At 38.1% G+C, this 12684-nt stretch overlaps 1 protein-coding gene across 1 annotated transcript in view; it reads right to left on the bottom strand.

The window, feature by feature from the left end:
• Positions 1-4097, bottom strand: part of dpa (disc proliferation abnormal) — a 212884-nt gene extending 208787 nt beyond the window's left edge. Inside the window, exon 1 of the mRNA XM_090378338.1 lies at positions 3997-4097. The gene's annotated coding sequence lies outside the window, so the exon portion shown is untranslated. The remainder of the gene's footprint in view (positions 1-3996) is intronic.
• Positions 4098-12684: the final 8587 nt, after the last annotated feature.

The raw sequence follows: 12684 nt of genomic DNA on the forward strand, positions 1-12684 counted from the left end.
GATAATTAAGTTATTGCCGTAAAAATCAAAGAAAACATTTTCAAAAAATGGCTTTCACGAATTTTCAGCTATATAGATGGAATAGAGGGAGCACAAATTAATGAAATACTGTCTTGGCAGGGAAGGAGGGAGGAAGTCTCATTGGCCTTGCATTCCTGACTCAGGGTTAAACATGTATAGCGTAATTAACTACTTTTCTCTTGTTAATTTTTTACTACTTCCCTTAAATAGAGTGCATTTCAAATTGATTATTCAAAATACCCATGGTTCTAACTGACTCAGATTCTACTTTAAGCTGAAATTTTGAACTGCTTACACCTCAGCACAAACACCCAAAACAATCAACAAAAGGAATCATTCTGCTTCATTATAACACAGACTCATACATTACCAATCCCATTCAAATCTTGCTTTAGAAGATATGCTGACGGTTTCGCCATTCACAGTACAAAGAATCATTCTCAGGGAAAAAGAACACAGACACAGAAGCCTATGACAGATATAACTTAGTCTGTAACCAAATCACAAAGGTTAGGCAAGCAAAGATTGATTACGAGAAATCTCAGGAAAAAGATGCAAAGAAAAACAGCAAAGACTTCTTTACTAATGTAAACTCTAGAAGAATCAGATTGGTCCAAGACATTGATGGTTCGACTGTTGATGATCCTGCTCAGGTAGCTGTCAAACTGAATGAGTACCTTGCATCTACATTCATACGTGAGGAAGTCTGTAGGGAAGTGGAGGCCAGAAGCTCATCGAACTCTAACAGAGAGCTAACTGATTTTGTAATAACTGAGGGTAAAGTGATGGAGAAATTATTGAAGTTAAACATAAGAAAGGCATCTGGAGTGGATGGGATCTATCCAGTTATATTAAAGTAGAAAGCAAAGGAAGTAAGCAAACCCATAGCCATAATTATAAGAGCATCCTTGGATGCAGGGGAGGTCCCCACAGACTGGAGATGCGCAAATGTATCCCGAATTCACAAAGGGGGATCAAAGAGTGACAAGAGTAATTACAGACCTGTTGGTTTAGTTTCTGTTGGGAAAATAACGGAGTTAAAGAAGCACTGCAGGATCATCTAGACATGACTGCAGTTATAGTTCAGGTCTCAATGGGCCCAACGCCGAACCCTGGGGGACACTGCGCTTCGTGGACTAATGTTATTAGTGGAGTTCCACAGGGTTCGGTGTTGGGCCCATTGTTGTTTCTGTGTTTATCAGTGATACTGATAAGGGTATATCAGGTTTAATGTCCAAGTTTGCAGACGATACAAAGGATGGCAGGGTTGTTAATAACAGTAATGACAGTATGCTGCTGCAACAGGATCTAGAAAAGTTGGGCAGATGGGCTGAGAGGTGGCAACTGAAGTTTAATATCAACAAATGCAAAGTACTGCATTTGGGTAGCAGTAAAGGCCTCGATAGCCAAGTGGTCATGAGCCGGATGCAGCAGCACACACTCTTTGAGTAGACCAGATTTTACTACTACTACTCGACTGTTGTCGATCTGCCAACGCGCACTGGACCAGCGTGGCAGATTATGGTCCATTTTCCTCAGCATGAATTGTTGAGGCGGCTTCCATCCTGCAGTGGCTGCACTTTACTTTTTAACCGTAGAGCAGTGATTCTCAATGGGGTGAAAATTGGTTTTTGGGGAGCAAAAAAATCATGGGTATTAATGGTTTGTGGCCCTCCAAATTTTAACCTTCCCGATGACATCTTATTCCTTCATATTTAATTTCTCTCATTGGTTTTCTTTTCCCCTGAGACAAATGATTTTTAACATATTGGTATATTATAACAGAAGTGAGTGAGAAATTTTGATAAAAGGAAAGTAGTGGACATGATTTAATTCAACCACCTTTGCTTTTCATAGGCATGAAATGACGGCTCAAGGGTATATGGTGCCCACTGACTGATGCCCCCCTCCCATCAATGCGAAGATTCTCATTTTCTAAGAATGATTAATTTTACTAATTTGTGTCAAGGTTTAGGGGGTACCACCCCTGAAACTTGGTACCCTGATCAGGAGGCCTGAAATGAATGAACAAAAATCTGGAAAACAGCATGTAAGCTAACTCAACATTTAAAAAATAATAATAAATAGTAAAATAAAAATAACTGCATGTTAATGAATACACTAGACTAACTGCAAAGGGGGAGGCACTTTACAGGGATTCATATAAACTCATTGGGCATCACTAATATTATTATCATCATCATTTGGCCATTGTGGAAATACAGTACTCATATGCTACTAAACTTTACAGCCAAGGGAGAACTAAAGCCTTTTAATTATGTCTCTCCCTACATAAGCATGTTCTGCTTCTGTCCTATTTTTAAATAGTACATCTGTTATGTTAAATCCTACTCCAAAGCATGAAAGCTGGGTCGCTTTTTTGTAACAAACTTATAAATTCTTAAAAAAAAATGACAGAATGGCCAAAAACAAAATTACGCAATTCTTTGAAACTTTTTGGTACTTAATTATTAGACATCATTACTTAATACTTTATGATGTCAGGTGCATGCAATGGCATACACTTAATTTTTTTAATGTCATGTTCTTCTCTTTTACTGTTGGACACTACACCCCCTGAGCTCAGGATCTTGGTGTCATTGCACCACGGATGATATTCCACTGGGCATATGCCCTATCAGATATATATCATACCTATCTTTGATGCATTTTCAGTAAAGGTTAAATTTAAATTAAATTTTTGTTTATACTTCACTACTCCAAGAGATCAGAGGTGTGGCACATTTTGTCTTTACTGTTTCATTTCAGCCAATAAAACAGTGCCCGTTATACTGGACTACATTTTTTTTTTTTTTTGTGGCAGCTTAAGTTTCGGCAAACTTTGATTATGTCTACCTTTACACAATTAGTTTACATGCAACAAATAATCAGTACTAACTTACTATTATTACTTTTAATGTACTGATACAATATAATTTTATATGTTACAAATTTCCAATCATACTTTTGATGAATGCAGTATATCAGTTTCAACAGGTTCTTAACCTTTTTTGTGCCATGGACCTCTTTGGCAGTCTGGTGGAGCCTATGAAACCCTCCTTAGAATAATGTTTTAAATGCATAAAATAAAATACATAGGATTACAAAGGAAACCGATTATATTGAAATACATTTATGAAAATATTAAGAAAACAAATTTGTGATATAGTAATATATGTGCTTCATTATTAACGCATTAAATAACAAGACAATACATTAAAGTTAGCAAGTTAAAGTTAGATTTTATTTTTTAAAGACATATCAGTGTGAAGGCTGTTGCTGCTTAGCATTATTAAGGACATTAAACTGTGGAGTGGTCTTTCACAAGGCAACACGCATGTCAGGTTGGCCATCCAATCGATTTTGATGGTTACAAGTGTTGAAAATCCCGATTCGCAAAGATATATTGCTACAAATGGAATTAAAGTTCCATGGGTCGCTTTACAAGGCGAGGACAAGCTTCTCTCAAATAGAAACCAGAATTTTCGAAGGCTTTTCAAGTTAAACTCCTATTGTGGTAAGATTTTTGTCCTAAGATCAATGAGTTCATCTGAAGGTCCTGCTTATCTGATAATAAAACATTTATTTTGTCGTTTAAATAACTTGAAAGAGTTCTGGTATATTTGCAGGGGTTTGCAGATCTCCCTTTTTAAAGAAATTGACAGAGAATTGCTAAATTTCAGTTGGAGGTCAGTGAAAATAAAGATGTAATTTTTGTCCCATCCATGTTCACGGACCTCTTGAAATCTATAAAAAAATACACACACTATTTGAATACAATAACTTTTCAAGGCAAGGCAAGGTTCTTGATTCCTCATAAAATATATGCATCATGCCTGTGAATTAAACATAAACTTAACAAAATGCTCAACAATTAAATTTCAGGTTTCCAAGAAATTAAAACTAGATTTATACGGAAATTACCATATTAATGTATATATAAATCACTGTTTTTAAAGAGAAAACCCAACTTACTTTAAACGCCGCAAATAAACATATGTATTTTGGCGCCAATATTTGCCAACCAAGAAAATGCTCAGTCTTTAAACCACGTGACTATTCGTTTCACGTTTTCATTGGAGAAGCTCAGAGAATGTAGGTTGTGACATAATACCAACATAACCGCTGGGTAGCGGATGCATCCAGATGCAATGTTGAACCTTCAATGAATTTAGCGGGTGGGGTACGATTTTAACTTTTGAATGTAAATAATTTAGTGAAATTATACCAAAATTAATACATTAACTCAAATATATGATTAATATATTGATGAGTTAAAATTAATGTATGATTAATAATAAATTAATGAGTTAAAATTAATATATAATTAATAATAAATTAATGAGTTAAAATTGATATATAATTAATAATAAATTAATGAGTTAAAATTATATGACTAATATTATTAAAAATAAATTAATGAGTTAAAATTATATGATTAATATTATTAAAAATAGATTAATGAGTTAAAATTAATATATGATACAATGGCACTAACCTGTCTGCTAGTGACACTTCGAGTAGCTTGAGACTCTAGCCATAAAATTACCTTAGACTAACTATTGCACACCATGAGCCATCTCTCTAATGTGTAGTTATACAGTACTTCATAACTGGGTTGTCACTATCGCAACACCAGGTTAGCTATCCACACACCGAGGAGCGTCCAACAAGCGTTGAAACGGTGCCGTCTGCGGGACTAGATGCTGCCCGAGTTACAGAGCATAGGTAACAACAGTCATCCCTAATTGCAGAACCGCGCCGAGAGTGAGGCAAACGAGGCTCTTGCTTCAGTTAAAAGCTGAAAAGGTTGCCAAAATAAAAATTCAATAAATGCCAACATTTTAGATTTTGTTTTGATTATTCCAATGCGTTTATCATCTTGCAAAAGCAAGAGGATAAACTTCAAGATGATAAATCTTTTTGCAAGATGATGATCTTTGTCGCGCAAATCATTGAATTAAATCACGTCCACTGTACAGATACCGAGCTCTGCGCGCCACCGCTATTTCGGGCGTCACGCTGTGACATAAGCACTGCGAAACCAAAAATAAGAGTAGGATTGTGTAATAGGCCTAATGAGTCGAATGAGTACAATGAACAATTCTACAGAGAAATAGAGTGGGCTAGAAAATTAGAATGTCTTATAATGGGGGATTTTAACTTCCCAGATATTGACTGGAACTTGAGGGTTGGTCACTCACACACTAGTCAGACTTTTGTGGATTTATTGGATGATTGTTTTGTGCAGCAGCATGTTCGAGAGGCAACCAGAGAGAGTAAAACTCTTGATGTGGTTATAAGCAATGATCATTCGTGTATTAAGAACTTGCAGATAAAGGAACCACTAGGTGGAAGTGATCACAGTTTACTAATGTGGGATTTACTTAAAGATTTAATTACCATCAGGGGTAAAGGAAAGGGTTTTTGCTTCCGTAAAGGTGAGTACAGTGGTCTCAGAAAGTTTTTAAATTCTGTATAGTGGAATCAACAGACGAAGTTACCAACAGTAAATTCTAAGTAGGAAGCATTCAAGGAATTAATCGTGAATGCTACTAAACGTTTCATACCTATTAAGAAATATTGTTCAAGGTTTAGGCCTAAATGGTTATCTAATGAACTAATGAGACTCGTAATAGAGAAGAAAAATGCATGGGAAGCATATAAATTATCAAGCGACTCAGAAGCCTATGGCAGATATAAGCTAGTCTGTAATCAGGTCACAAAGGAGGTTAGGCAGGCGAGGCAGATTACGAGAAATACTTGGCAAAATATGCTAAGAAAAACAGAAGGAATTTCTTTACTTATATAAACTCTAAAAGAAAGGGGTTGAATCTGATTGGTCCACTTGATATCGATGGTTCGACCGTTGATAATCCTGCTCAGAGGGCAAACAAACGGAATGAGTATTTTGCAACTACATTCACACATGAGGAGTTACTAAGGTTTGAAAATGACAGAAGGTTCTCAAATTGTAGCAGGATACTTCATGATTTTGTAATAACTGAGAACAAAGTGGAGGAGAAATGTTGAAGTTAAACATAAGAAAACCACCTGGGGTGGATAGGATCTATCCAGTTATATTAAAGGAGGCAAGAAAACAACTAGGAAAACCATTAGCCATAATTATGAGAGCATCCTTGGACTCAGGGGAGGTTCCCACGGACTGGAGAGGTGCAAATGTATCCCCAATTCACAAAGGGGGATCGAAGGGTGACACGAGCAATTACAGACCAGTTAGTTTAACTTCTGTTCCGGGTAAAATAATGGAGTCACTGGTAAAAGATGCGGGATCAACTAGACAAGACTGAAGCAACAATTCAGACAGAGCATCGGTTTGTTAAGAGAAAGTCTTGTCTCACAAATTTGATAAGATATTATGATGTGGTTACAAAGGAACTGGATGCAAAAAAATAATTTTGATATCATATATTTGGATTTCAGGAAAGCTTTTGACACTGATGCGCATGGAAGACTATTGTACAATTTCGAGCAGAATGGTATTAAGGGTAAGTTGCTACAATGGATAAAAGGATGGTTAAGTGGGAGAAGACAGAGGGTGGTAATCAATGGGTGCTGCTCTTCGTGTACTAATGTTATTAGTGGAGTCCTACAGGGTTCTGTGTTGGGTCCACTGTTGTTTTGTGTATTAATCAATGATATTGATGACGGTATATCAGGCTTAATATCGAAGTTTGCAGATGATACAAAGGTTGGCAGTGTTGTAAATGACAGTAATGGCAGTGTGCTACTGCAACAGGATCTAGTTAATTTGGGCAGATAGGATAAGAAGTGACAACTGAAGTTTAACCGTGACAAATGCAAAGCACTCCATATGGGTAGAAGTAATTTAAGGTGGTAGAAAATGAAAAAGACATGGGAGTTATTGTGCAGTCAGATATGAAGTTTTCTGAGCAATGCAGACAGGCAGCCAGGGCAGGTTATGCGGTTTTGTCACTGATACACAGGAATTTTGCTAACAGGGAAAAGGAGGTGACTGTTCCTCTGTTTAAGGCAATGGTCAGGCCACGCCTTCAGTAGTGTACCGGTTTGGAGGCCTCATTTTAAGAAGGATTTAGATTTGCTTGAGCATGTACAGAGAGCGGCAACAAGATTTGTGAGGGGAACGAAGGGATCCTCTTACCAAGAGAGGCTTAAGTTGTGTAAATTGCAGTGGCTGGAGACTGGGCACCTTGCCAGGTGATCTGATTGAGGTGTATAACGCCTTAAATGGTTGAGCACGCTGAATTCTGATGGGATTCTTGCACTTGTTCAGATTTTGAACCTAAGGGGACATAAATTCAAATTGAGGAAAGACAAATGTAGAATAGACGTGCAGAAATTTGTCTTTAGCCAGCGGGTGGTTAATTGCTGGAACAAACTTCCATCTGTCGTTGTGGAAGTTGTTAGGTTAAATAAATTTAAGGAGGAACTGGACAGGCATTTGGAGGGATTTTTTTTTTTTTTTTTGGTTGATGCTGCATAAGCTCATACACTTGCTTTCTTGCATCATATGCCACTACTACTACGATGGTTGTCGCCCCACTGGTGGTGATTTTTATAATCTTAATTTTAATTTTTTTTATTAAAACCTGTACCAGAAATGTATTTAAAATAAGCTACATTTTTTTAAAATATTTTACGGGGGAGCGCAATTTTTATTCTTGCCTCAGGTACTAAAATGTTTGGGCACGGCCCTGCCTAATGGGGAAGCATCGTCTATTCAAAGGATTTATGGGTGAGAAGTAATTATTCCTTTCCTATTTCAATAGCACTTCTTCTTCATCTCCTACCATCACTTTCCTTAACCTTTTTGGTTTCCTAGGTCTCATAGGAACAGATATGTGGATAACACAGTTTCTTATCCCATTAATAGAGGCATATGATGCAAGAAAGAAAGCTTATGCAGCATCAGCCGAAAATAAAAAAAAAAAACCACTCCAATTTCACCCCTCCGTTCGTTCGAAATTCCACAACAAGGAATGGAAGTCTGTTCCAGAAACCAACTACCCGCTGGATAAAGGCAAATTTCCACAGATCTATCCTACATCTGTCTTTCCTCAATTTGAATTTATGCCCTCTCAGGTGATTATTCTGAGCAAGAGGAAGAATCCCATCGACATTGAGCATACTCAAACAATTCAAGGCTTTAAACACCTCTATCAGATCACCTCGCCGGTGCCTAGTCTCTAGACACTGTAATTTGCAAAATTTAAACCTTTCTTCGTAAGAGCAACCCTTTGTTCCATTCACTAATCTTGTTGCCCTTCTCCGTACTCGTTCCAGCAGCTCTACATCCTTCTAAAATGAGGTCTCCAGACCTGTATACAATACTCAAGGTATGGCCTGACCATTCTCTTATACAAGGGAATAATCACGTCCTTATCTCTGCTAGAAAAATTCCTGTATATCATTGACAAGACACAATGAGCTACCCCATGCAGCCAGTCTCCACTGCTCAGAAAACTTCATATCTGCCTGCAGAATTATCCCCAGGTCCTTTTCATTCTCTACCAGTGTCAGTGTAGTACCACAGAGTTGATACGTTTCTCTGTGGTTGCAATTGGAGGCAAATTGCAGCAATTTGCCTCCAATGCTACACTGCTCCAATTTGTGCAGCAGTCTTCCATGTGCAACAGTATCAAAAGCCTTCCTAAGATTCAAATATATAATAACAAAGTTATTACCTGCATCCAGTTCTTTTGTGACTTCATCATAGTATCCAATCAAATTGTTCAGGCAAGAGCTTCCCTTAGCAAAACCATACTGTGTCCGAGCTATAACTGAAGTCTTCTCTAGATGATCCTGCAGTGCTTCTTTAACCAGTACCTCCATTAATTTTCCTGGAACAAAACCTAAACTCTCAGCTCTATAATTACTTTTGTCAGTCTTTGATCCTCCTTTGTGAATTGGGGTCACATTTGCACATCTCCATTCTATGGATATTTCCCCCGAGTCGAAAGGAGCTCTCATATTTATGGCCCAGGCTTTGCTTACTCCCTTTGCTGCCTCCATTAATATAACTTGACAGATCCCATCCACCCCAGGTGCATTTTTTATGTTTATCTTCAACAATTTCTCCTCCACTTTCCTCTTGGTTATAAGAAAATCATCCAACGCACTGCCAGAGTTTTATTCACCTCTGGCATTCCCGTTCCTGAATAACTCCTCATTTGTGAATGTAGATGTAAAATACTCGTTTAGTTTTTTAGCCACCTGAGCAGGTTTCTCAACTGTTGGACCATCAATATCCAGTGGACCAATCTGATTCATCCCTTTCCTTCTAGAGTTTTCAAAAGTAAAGAACTCTTTTCTGTTTTTCTTTGCATCCTTTGCCAAACATTTCTCATAATCTGCCTTTGCCTGCCTAACCTCTTTTGTGACTTGGTTAGAGACCAGCTTATATCTATCATAGGCTTCCATGTCACCCATTAATTTATACGTATCCCATGCATTTTTCTTCTCCGCCACATGTCTCATTAGTTCATCTCACATCGATTTAGGCCTAAACCTTGAAGAATATTTCTTAGATGGTATGTAAAGCCTAGTAGCTTCCAAGATAAGTTATTTGAATGCTTCCCATTTTAAATTTGCTGTTGGTAACATCATCAGTTGGTCACACCGTATAGAATTTAAATACTGTCGTGAACCATCGTAGTTCGCCTCTAGGAAATCAAAAACACTTACCTTTACCCCTGATGGTAGTTACTTCTTTGAGTAAAGCCTACTTCAGCACGCTGTGATCACGGCCACCTAGTGGTTCCTTTATCTGCAGATTCTTAATGTATGAAGAATCACTACTGATAATCAGATCAAGAATATTGCTCCCTCTAATTGCTTCCCGAACATGCTGATGTAGAAAACAATCATCCAATAAATCCACAAAAGCCTTGCTAGTGTGTAAGTGATCAACCCACACATTCCAGTCAATATGTGGGAAATTGAAATCCCCCATTATAAAACTCTCTGATTTACTGGCTCATTCTATTTCCCTATACAGTTTCTTATTATACTCATTAGGCCTATAGCACACTCCTACTCTCAATTTGTATCTCTAAATGCTTACGTCACATCAAATTGACTTGACACTGCACTGTATAGCGATGTCGACTAGCTTCAATTCCTTGGATTTTATGTATTTCTTAACTAATAGCAAAACCCCTCCTCCCTTCCTATCCTATCTATCCTTTCTTACACATTTTAACCCCAGGGGCTCATATCTGGTGAGTATGGGCTTGGCACACCCAGGGTCCTGAGCTGGATATCATCATTCTTCTCTTTCTTGGTGATTCCTCTCTCTCTCTCTCTCTCTCTCTCTCTCTCTCTCTCTCTCTCTCAAGGTAACTCGGGAATTTTTTTTTTTTCGCTCGTGCAGCATAAGCCTCAGGCTTCCTTGCACCATATGGCTAATAATAATAATAATAATAATAATAATTGTACTCCCCAAATTTCAGTTCTGCATTCCTTATATCTGTGTGACACTACGTCTCTGAAATCCCAACAATATTTGCCTTTGATGCTTTGAGTAATACCTCAAATTCATCAAATTTATTTATCATTTTACAACCGGTACCGTCTGGCTGGTGGTATCCGCTGAGAATGCGTAACACTAGTCTTCTCGATTGGTGAAGCGTTTCTTATTCGATATAGAGCAATATCGTGGCAACAGGGGCTCATATCTCGTGAATATGGGCTTGCCACACCCAGGGTCCTGAATTGGATATCATCATTCTTCTCTTTCTTGGTGATACCTCTCTCTCTCTCTCTCTCTCTCTCTCTCTCTCTCTCTCTCTCTCTCTCTCTCTCTCTCTCTCTCTCTCTTTCTCTCCCTCTCTCTAGGATATAATTAAAACGATGCCAATGTATGTACTTCGGTACTTCCCTAGGTACAAATATGATGCAATGACTTGGTTTGGTTGGATTAAGATTTTTCTGGGGCATTAGCAACGACGGCTATTATCCGCCAAGACAAGATGCAATGACCCTAACCTGGCCGCTTTTTTGACTCAGAACTACTCTAATACTGTTTTCTTAACATTACAATATTGGGAATAATAGTAAAAATAGCCATATAGTACAAGAAAGCCACAAACCTTTGCTACACTGGCCGAAAAAAAAAAAAAAAAACGAGCAGATAAAAACGTGTAAATCCCCCCTTCACATATGTAACTATCCAGTTGACCTTTAAGTTTACTCAAACTGTCATCCTAATCTACCTGTGAGAGCGACTTGGGACAGCAATCAGCGACACGTTGGCTAAAAGAAAACTTCTTACAATATAATTTACATTTAAATACCTTAAAACACACTTAAATAGAAAGGGTGCAAGCATATTTGCTGATGCTATCGAGGCAGTGTTAGGTGCGTCGGAAAACTGCTAGCTTGGGAAGGGGGGGAGACAAAGACGAATAGATTAACAGTACCCACTGGCAGAGGTAAAAGAGATTCTTGCACTGCTTCTATTGGAATGAGCAGAAGCCTGAAAAACAAGATGCAGGATATTTCAGAGAATGCTGGGAGTCATTGCGGTACAAGTAAACACATGGGTTGTGTTAGGGTAGCAAAGAATAGAAATAGGTGCATGTATACTTGCGTGTACACCAATGCTAGGAGTTTAGTAAATAAATTTGATGAATTTGAGGTATTGCTCAAAACATCAAAGGCAGATATTGTTGGGATATCAGAGACGTGGTGTCACACAGATATAAGGAATGCAGAAATGGAATTTGGGGAGAACAACGTCTGGAGAAATTATAGACTGGATAGGAAGGGAGGAGGGGGTTATGCTATTAGTTAAGAAATACATAAAATCCAAGGAAGTGAAGCCAGTGGACATCGCTGGACAGTGCAGTGTCGAGTCAGTTTAGTGTGACAGGAGCATTGGGAGATCAAAATTGAGAGTAGGAGTGTGCTACAGGCCTAATGACTCTGATGAGTATAATAAGAAACTGTACAGGGAAATAGAGTGGGCCAGTATATCAGAGAGTCTTATAATGGGAGATTTTAATTTCCCAGATATTCACTGGAATTTGGGGGTTGGTCACTCACACACTAGCAAGGCTTTTGTGGATTTATTGGATGATTGTTTTCTACATCAACATGTTCGGGAAGCAACTAGAGGGAGGAATACTCTTGATTTGATTATCAGCAGTGATTCTTCATGCATTAAGAATCTGCAGATAAATGAACCACTAGGTGGCATTGATCACAGTGTGCTGAAGTTGGATTTACTCCAAGAGGTAACTACCATGAGGGGTAAAGGGAAGGATTATTGCTTTCGTAAAGGCAACTACGATGGACTGAGACAGTATTTAAATTCTATACAGTGGGACCAACTGATGATGTTACCAATAGCAAATGCAAAATGGGAAGCATTCAAAGAACTTATATTGGAAGCTGCTAGGCTTTACATACCAACTAAGAAATATTTTTCAAGATTTAGGCCTAAATGGATGTCAGATGAACTGATGAGGCATATGGCAGAGAAGAAACATGCATGGGATACATAGAAATTAAAACATGACACAGAAGCCTAGGATAGATACAAGTTGATCTGTAACCAAGTTACAAAGGAGGTTAGGCAGGCGAAGGCAGATTACGAGAAATCTGTGGCAAGGGATGCAAAGAAAAACAGCAAAGAGTTCTTTACTTATGTAAACTCTA

This window comes from Mastigoproctus giganteus, chromosome 7, assembly GCF_048544385.1.
Source record: "Mastigoproctus giganteus isolate SK-2022 chromosome 7, ASM4854438v1, whole genome shotgun sequence".
Lineage (NCBI taxonomy): Eukaryota > Metazoa > Arthropoda > Arachnida > Uropygi > Thelyphonidae > Mastigoproctus > Mastigoproctus giganteus.